The 8,925-nt window shown below is 43.1% G+C and overlaps 1 long non-coding RNA gene across 1 annotated transcript; it reads right to left on the bottom strand.

The window, feature by feature from the left end:
* Positions 1–4,330: 4,330 nt before the first annotated feature.
* On the bottom strand, positions 4,331–8,184 carry LOC125687191 (uncharacterized). Its single transcript, XR_007374013.1, has 3 exons — positions 8,121–8,184; positions 5,299–5,413; positions 4,331–4,489 (listed from the first exon to the last, which is right to left on the bottom strand). It is a non-coding gene; the product is annotated as an uncharacterized LOC125687191 (long non-coding RNA).
* Between the last annotated feature and the right edge of the window lie 741 nt (positions 8,185–8,925).

Here is an 8,925-nt window from a genome sequence, read left to right as displayed (position 1 = left end):
GATCCTGTGCCCCCATCCCATGGGGTCCCCATGCCTGGGAGTGGTTCTGCTCCTGCTCTTGACTTTGGTTCCTCCTTTTGCTGCAGGAGATTAAGACTATTGGGAAAAGTTCACTGAAATGAGTGCATCCACTTCAGGGTGTGCATTCATGGCTGAGAGAGGCGGGGAAATTCCGTCCTCCTGTTTGGGGACGAGATCCTCCTGTTTTCAGTGAATCGATCAATAATTCCCACTCACACTGTTAGTGCCCAGATGAGTTTCAGCTTTATTATCCAACTTTCAAATCTTGATCCTGTGCCCTGGTTTGAAGGGACAGGAGTCGTTTACCTAAATATATTTCACTGAATGAGCTGATGGCATCTAGAGTGTTCACATTACTTGCTGCAAATACTTCTCGGAGCACACCTCTTTCTTACAACTTCCCAATGGCTGCTTGGGGATGCTCTCAGGCTGATGCAGAGCTGTGCCAAAGTCTGGCTGGATTTGGCTCAGGTTGGTGGTGGCATTAACCATGAGAAGTCCATGCTGTTCATGGCACTGATGGATATGGTCAGAAGGCATCATGAGGATAGCTTGGGCTTGGACTTGGTGATCTGTGAGGTCTTTTCCAACCTTAATGATTCCATGATTCTAAAGCTGAGCCCTCTTGTTGGCAAAGGTGTGGGAAAAATCTGCAAGGAGAGCATCCTTGGGACTGTGGTTCACTCTTTTCATTGTAAGACTGACACGCAGTACAAAAACCTTCAGAAACTGCTCTCAAAATCTATGCAAAGAGAACAGAGCACCGGCTACAAAGCCCAGAGTCCAGAGCCAGAAAACACTTGATTTAGGAGCATGTAGGTACCTCCCATTCCTCCCTTTTCTCTGTTTAGGTTGTGACATACTGCAGTCTCCTGTTTTTGGACACAATTCAAACTGCCTTCCCTGAGAGGGCCTGAGTTTATGTATGCACAGAAGCTCATGTGCATGTATTTAGTGTGTGTATACACACATAGGTATGCATTTAGATGTTATAGGGTTCACTTAAGGCATATGTAAAATGAGAAGACATGCCCAGAAATTCCCGTGCACACTCTCTGAAGTTTAAGATGGACTGCAATTAAATCATCTTGCGAAATTTTGAATTAAATGGTAATTTCCCTACAAAAACAGCTCTTGTTAGATGACTTGGTGAAGGAATTTACACAGCCTGATTAACGAAGCAGCTCTGCCTCTTCTTCTGTGTACTGTGAAATAAGGCAAATAGTTTTAAAATATTACGCTCAATTATACTTATAAATCTTGCCCAGGTAATGAACATATTCTTTAGATTGCAGGAGGAGCCGGACACTTATCTTACTCTCCAAGATAAAATACCACATCCATATAATGCATTGCTAAGCTTTCCCTTTACCATAAACGTTGCTCAGAATCCCATTTTCTATTAAATAATAATCACTGTAATTAATAGACTAGTTATTTTATCTCCCTAATCTGGTTACAGTAATTTATCAAAGGTATGTAAATGAACGCAAAAGGAAAAAAAGAGGAAGAAAAAAAAAGCCGTTCATTATTATTTTCTAAAGGGTACATGTCTCTTGCTGAAGCATGTAAAATGTAATTCTCTTGAACTTAATAAGATACTTGACTTCATGCAATTCTCAGAAAGAAAATCCATTCAATACTTTACTTTTTTCTGTCACACTCAATTTGTTTCACTTACAACTCTCCTGCAGTTTGGGCTCATTAACGGGCTGCTTTCCACGTGCAGCCCTCCGGACCATGACGATGCTTGGGCAGGGGGATGCAGTCCTCCCAGCACACGCTGTGCTCTGTGACTTCTGCCCTCGTGTGGAGGTGTGCATCAGATTTCCCAGCTGTTAATTCAAAACCAGGGAGAATAAGCAGGAAAACATTCTAGGGGTGTAAGGTAGCTGCTGAGAGAGGCAATGTGGGCACCCAGATGAAAGGGATCTGATTAATGACAGCACCTGAGATAAGTGGCACTTCAACCAACTTTAACTGTTGATGTATGATGACATAATGTCCCCTCCAATTAATGACAAGGATATAAAACACCTGTATTTAGAAGAGCAGATGTTGCTTTTATGGTTAAATGCACAGAGAAATTGACTTCCAAAGGACCAATGATAACTTCTCTATTATTTGTTTCTCTATTTGCTGGGCTGCATTACGAGCAGGAATGAAAAAAGAAGTGAGAATCCCTGCTCTTTGCTAACAGTAATTTATGGTTTGTCTCAGCCTATCTCTTGGAACCTGGCCTTGCCTCTGTGATCACCCATGTCTAGAGGACTCTCTCCCCCAAAATCACAAAGCAACCTCTGAAATGCTCCTGAGTTTTTGATGTAGTGCAGGAATGATGCTACTCCCACCATAAGCAGACACAAAGCGCGATGCAGACTTCATGTAGCACCTCCTCATTGTTTGCCCACCAAGGGATGTCTGCCTTGAAGCCAGCTCTGCTTCAGCTCTGGGGACAGTTATTTATGCACTGACCCTAGGGAGCCAAATATGCTGCTGGTCAATCATCTGCTCACATCTTTGTTATGCAATTCAGTTGCTGTTATTTCACAGGAAAAAAAAAACACCAAAACAACCAAACCACACTCGTTAAAAAAATTTCCACTAAGGACAGATAAGGACAAAGGATGATTTATCCACGGGATGATCAAAGGATCCTACCCTTCTCTCAGCATTTTGGAATGCTTTCTTCACGTTAGCCACACCCAACAAGAAATAGGTGCTGCATTTCTGTGATGCTCTTCATCTGGGAAGATCCCACTGTAACTGGTTGCCAGGTCAGCTTGGCCTCATGTGGCAGGACCTGATGGGTGCAGGCAGAGGGTGGGCGCTGACCACAGGGAGGGGAGCACAGAAATCATCTTTCCTCGCTGCCTCTCATACTAATGAGCAGATCACACTTCCAGGAATGCCTCCTCCTAAGGTTTAAAATACCATAGCAGCTTGTGGGCTCTACAGAGGATTTATTTATGCAGCAAGGTTTCTAGCTCTCCCAAGATGTCTGCAGGGGTTACAATAATAGGCACTGTGCTTTAAGTCCCAGCTCCTACCCTTACCAGATCTCCTGAAGATCTCAGGAGGTAAACGAGAAGCAGCAAATTCTCATGGGAGTCAGTAAATACTACAACACATTTCCTTGAAGTAAGCAGCCTATGATCAGCCCTCCCTTCCTTCCTCCTCTGCATAGACAGACATAGAGAACTGCTTACCAAAGAGGTATTTCCTGGCTTCTGTATCAGCCATCAACTGTGGACATGTCTTCAAACATCTGCAACTGGCAGTGCCAGGCCCTAGCTCTCTTCCACCCATTTCCAGGCACACTCCTCAGAGGTACCTGCTCACCATTTCGTATCTAGGGCAGTAGATACAATCACTGGGAGCCAAAGCCAAGGCTGAGCCCTGACCACAGGGTGCACATTTGTCATGATGGTGGAGGTTCAGGTTGGATGTTAGGAAGAATTTCTTCTCCAAAGAGCAATCAGGCACAGGCAAGGGCTGCCCAGGGAGGTGATAGAGTTCTCATCCTGGAGGGCTTCAAGAACTGTGAACTGGCACCTCGGGACATGGTCAGCAGGCATGGTGGGGGGGCACACTGGGAATCTGGGGGTCTTTTCCAACCTTTATGATTCTGTGATTCTATGGTTCTATTATGCTGTTGAAGGCATGAAAACTCCAGTCCACCATGACAGCACATATGAGAAACGTCAGCGTCATGTTCTATGGGCCACATGTTAGATTTCAAGTTATAGTTTCTTCATTTTCAGGCAGAATGGCTTTTTAGAATTAGCATTGAAAAGATTGCAACAAAAACTTATTTCTTCTAGTATACTAATACTACATGTTTATTTACTGTTTGTTTTTGTTGTTGTTGTTTGTTTGAGGTTTTTTTTTGCATCTGCTAAAGCCTTGCCCACAACTGTATGTTTCAAGCACCCTTGACATAGTAAAAAATACCTAAGAGACGTTGTCCCATGACAGCAGAAGGGTACCAGTGCAGTTCAGGATGCATCTCATCATCAGGCCACTTTAACTGCTCACCTCACTTCTCAGGCAGCTCTTCTTCCCCAATGTGAAATATGGCCAGAAGCTCAGGAAAGAGATAGAAGTTTAAGGAGAGAGAAATATCAAACATCCTCTCCGCTGGCCCTGAAGATGGATGAATTAGGGGTTGGCTGAAGTGCCACTCTTTTGCATGGTATGAAATCCCTGTAAAATGGGACAGACACATCTAATTAATCCAATCACAGAAGATATCCTGAGAATCAATTCTGACCACTGGTTTGCCATCTCTTATTTTATTGTCACGTTATTTCACATTCATCACCATAAATCCTGCTTTGCTTCTAAACACCAAGATAGAATCATGGAATGACTTGGGTTCGAAGGGCCCTTAAAGATCTTCCATTTCCAACAAGGTCTTCAAACACTGTTTTCAAATGTTAAAATATGTCTTGATAAACAGCTATACCTAAAATAGAGAGAATTAACATTCAAGAGGGGGGAAGAATAAGACAAAAAGAAAAAGAACACTGCAAGCATGAAATCAGTCTTATGGAAAAAGATCACTGCAGCACCTCCAAGGGTGGCTGTGACTGATATGGAACTTCTGTAGCTGATAGCCAGTTCTACAGCTGCTTTTTTGGTTTACAGATAACCCCACTGAGTGCAGAGTCTTTGCATACCAACTCTGTCGTGCAGTAGGATCCTGGAGTTAATTTTGAGGGTAGGTACCGTCTCATCTTGCATGTGGCAGTTGTTACGAGGATGACAGTGAAATGACGCTTCATTGGCTTGCTTTGCATAGAAACATCTGGCTTCATCTGAAGTATCAGGGCTATTTGGGATGCTTGGTTTGCATGTGTCCTTTTTGCTTTTATCTGGCTCATTTTTTTTAAGTATTTGCTGATACACTCGACCTTAAAGATCAGGAGGTAATGTGGTACTTTCCACGCGTGAGAAACTACATCCAGCAACAACAGAGGGAAAAGGAGATTCTTCTGTTATTGAAGACAAGCACGTCTGGACATAGCAGTTACACACACCCCAAATATTTCTGTAAATATTCACTGGCCAAATGATGCTTTGCATTTCTCTGGAAAACTCCGGGGTGCTTGCTCTTTCTCTGTGCTATCTTCCTGCCATTTTTTTCCATATGAGCCAATCACTCCACATAGCACCTTATATCTTGGAGTTAACTGCCATTGGTTTTGCCCCTTTGGCTTTGTTCTGTATGTAGAAATTGAACAGTAAAAGCAAAGCTTCTCCTCCCATACCTACCCTGGCAGGCAGTTGGTAATTGCTCACTGTGCCTTCCCACCTTCCCTCTGTGAGACCTGGGGGCTGCGACCAGGGTGGACACCCCTGTGAGCTGTCACAGGGCATCTCGTTGTGTCTATGAGAGGAAGGCATGAAAGCAAAGAGACATTCAAGCTCACACAGAAGGAACGAAAAATAATGTCCAATTATCACAGCTTTCCTCAAGATTCTAAATTATTGCTTCCATAAGTCAGTCTGGGACAGAGAACTGCATTCATTTTATTCTCCTGAGATTAGAGAAGAAGTTCAAGTTTCTGTTCTAGATAAGTAAGATTTCCTTAAAGCAGTTTAACAGCTGCAACAACAACAACAACCAAAAAAAGAAGAAAAAAAAAAGAAAAAGAAAAAAAGTGAAGACATCCATTTTCTGCAATCAGTCGTACAGTGGCAGGTGCAAGTCAAGGGGCATGGCCTTTAGCAGGACCCAAGGGTTGGCCAGAGCACTGCCAATTAATCATCCAGGAAAATGCACTTGACAGCTTGGAGAAGTCTCCAATTCTCTTTCTCATGATTGCATTGCTAATTTGGTCTTTAAACTTACTAAGAACAGGCGAGACTTAAAGAAAAGCTGTCATGTTTTCTAAAATAATTCCTGTAAGGAGAAGCTTCTCTAAGTTGGTTCTGTCAGTCATAGCTCGTGAGCTGCTAGCATGGCTCAGTAAGAAAGCATTTGAAGAAGCATTTCACCAGCAATGGGCAATCTCCATGGCATTAATCTAGGTGAGCTAATGAGTGTTTTCTTTTACGCATGATGTAAGCCTTCCTTTTGTTTCATCCCAAGTGCCACATAGGACAAATACACTCTGGTGGGACTCCTCCAGCACAATAAAATAGGTATTGCTCTCAGTACAGCCATCCCCTCCTGGACCTTAGAATCACAGTATATCCCAACTTGGAAGGAATCCGTAAGGATCGTTGAGTCCAACTCCTAAGCTAATCGTTACAGGTCCCCATCCCATTCTGGATTGGACACAGGAGTTAGCATTCACCAAAGTTAAGGGGAAAGAGGGGGTATCCACAGTGTTTCCTCACTGAAAATTGTGATTAGCTTCTGAAGAAATCAATCCAAGAGCCTTATAGTCATAAGATGAGCTCCAACACATCCGACAACTACCAACTAAATGGAGGTGACCAGGAAAAATTTAAGAGGCAACAGTGACCTTAGTGTTTGTGTTGTCTTCATTCTACCCAAGCAGGTGACAGAAAATCAGGATGGCATTCCAGTGCAGGAACAGAAAGGTGGACTGGAGTCACCATGGGGCACGGTGGGGTGGCATGCACTGGAGTCCTGCACAGTGCTGCTCAGGGCATTACCTGCAAGAGGGCACTGAAACACAACGTGCTGTGTGTGTGTGTGCATGCAAGTGCACACCTGACTGTGTGTTTATGTATGTCCTGGTGTCCATACGCACACAATACTCTACACTCACACGTACCCAAAGCATTATATTGTTTTGTGGGAAAAATATGCAAAGCAAAGGCATGACCTTGTGCTCGCAGCATTTAGAGCAAAGCACAAGAGTAGCTTTAGACCGTGTTTTCATATTTTCTCAAAATAGTCAACTTATTTGTTTGATGCCAACATCTCATAGACCTAAAGAGCTCACTGGGGGATTTGGGCACGAGTTGGCACGTGTTACTTCCAGTTTATGTAAGGTCTTACTGCAGTTTCTATTTTTAGCCACGTTAATAAAAAGGATTGTTCATCATTATACCAGCTTAGCAGACACAAATCACATGCCTAGGCAAATCTTAAGGGGAAGTAAGGTGATTCATTCCATTAATCCTCTGCTGCACAAAGTCACAGTAAATCCTGGTTCTCATAAGTGGGTTGAAGGCTGAGACCTTAGGGTTCCTCTGTCTAGCTTTTGGCTCTGTGTGCTTTTGGGAAGTCAGATTTCCATTTCTAATGCACATTACCTTCTCTCTAACCAAAATGGGAAATGGTAAAAAAGAGAGAGAAGAAATGGAGCCTTGTATGAACACATAGGACTGATTGTGAATCAGTAACAGACAAACATTAATAACTTGCAGTCTAAATAAGTATTGAAAAGTTTGAAATCTTTTTTTTTTTTTTTCTTCTTTTTCTTGGAAGATCATAAAAATAAACATGAAAAATATTTTGTGCGAGAAACTGAGCCAGCAGTGTATTATCTCGGCAGACTGCAGCTGGAGAGCAAATGACATGAGTCTGTGCTCTGGTTCATCTACTTCAAGTGAAACACGATGGGGCCAAGTACATGCAGGATATGTACTGGCAGAGCAAGAAGAGGAAGTGCAAGTGGACGCGGAGTTAGCGGGGTTACTTGGGTGCAAAGCAGTGACCAGATACTTTCCTGTAAACAGCCAGGCAGTACGATTTGCATGAACAGAACTGCTGTCAAAGGCAGATTTTTAAACCGAACGAATGAAGAATGATTCTGTTTTCCATAGGCACCTTTTCTGTCTTGATGTATTTGCTCGCCTCTTTTTCCTGAAAAACGTGTGCTGTTTGATAAAAAAGGCAGATGGGGTGGGTTACAAAGGAAAGAAAAGTTACTGAAATAGAGGGAGTTTGACAGAGAATGTCTCAAAGCCAGAGGGAGCTGATAATATTTCCTCTGCGATCAGTTCACATCAGTGATTAGGTAACTTAAGCAGTGTCTCACAGGCTGAACGCGTTAAGATGATCCACCTTGCCCACCCAGTCAATCCTTGACATCTGTCAACAGGACCTACTTCCACTGAGGAGGCCAAGTAGTGCCAGGTGACAAGCAGAGTTTTATCACTGGAACTGTACCTACCTCCAATGGTGGGTGCTGCTACAAAGGCACGGGAAAAGAAGAAGCAGCTATGCTGGTTGTAGACAGTCTTTATGTAACTGAGGAAGGAAGTTTGTCTGTGCTGGGGCTTAGATGAGGTCATGGAACACAGTGAGGGCAGTGAGGCACTGGCACAGGTTGCCCGCTGATGTGGTGGATGCCCCATCCCTGGAGAATTTCAAGGCCAGGTTGGACCAGGCCCTGGGCAACCTGATGGAGCTGTGGGTGTCCTTTTTCACTGCAGGGGAGTTGGACTACACGATCTTTAAAAGTCCCTTCCAACTTGAAGGATTCTACAATTCTTTCATTCTATGACTTCTAATGAGGATTAAGAAAATTCGAAACTTGCTCTGGATGATGAGAAGAGCAGGCTGGAGACTTTCCATAGCTGCTCTGCCTCTCCTCTAAAACTAGTAGCAGGACAGAAGAAGAAAAACAGCAGTCATGTTTTATCTTAAATATCTCTCATAAATTCTCCTTCTCGTTCCCTCACTCATAATTTAAAAAAATAAATCATTGAGACTTAAACCACTCAACTGACTGTCTTTACGGTAACCTTAAGTATCTTACATGCAAAATTAATCCAATAAGCACAGAAATTCAGAGGTAAGTATGACACTCTGGCTTTAAATCACACTGCTGAAATAATGAAAAGGTGCAATTACATAAGTGGAGGCCTGAATGTCACTTTAGATATTTCAATGACTTTTTTATGCTGCTTTATGCTAGAGACCCTCATTATTCAGTCTGTGCTTCCTCCAAGGAATGTAAGCTGCACTGACAAGAG

Source organism: Lagopus muta, chromosome Z (assembly GCF_023343835.1).
Source record: "Lagopus muta isolate bLagMut1 chromosome Z, bLagMut1 primary, whole genome shotgun sequence".
NCBI lineage: Eukaryota > Metazoa > Chordata > Aves > Galliformes > Phasianidae > Lagopus > Lagopus muta.
The sequence above is the reverse complement of the archived record's forward strand: the minus strand, read 5'-3'. Positions and strand labels throughout refer to the sequence as shown.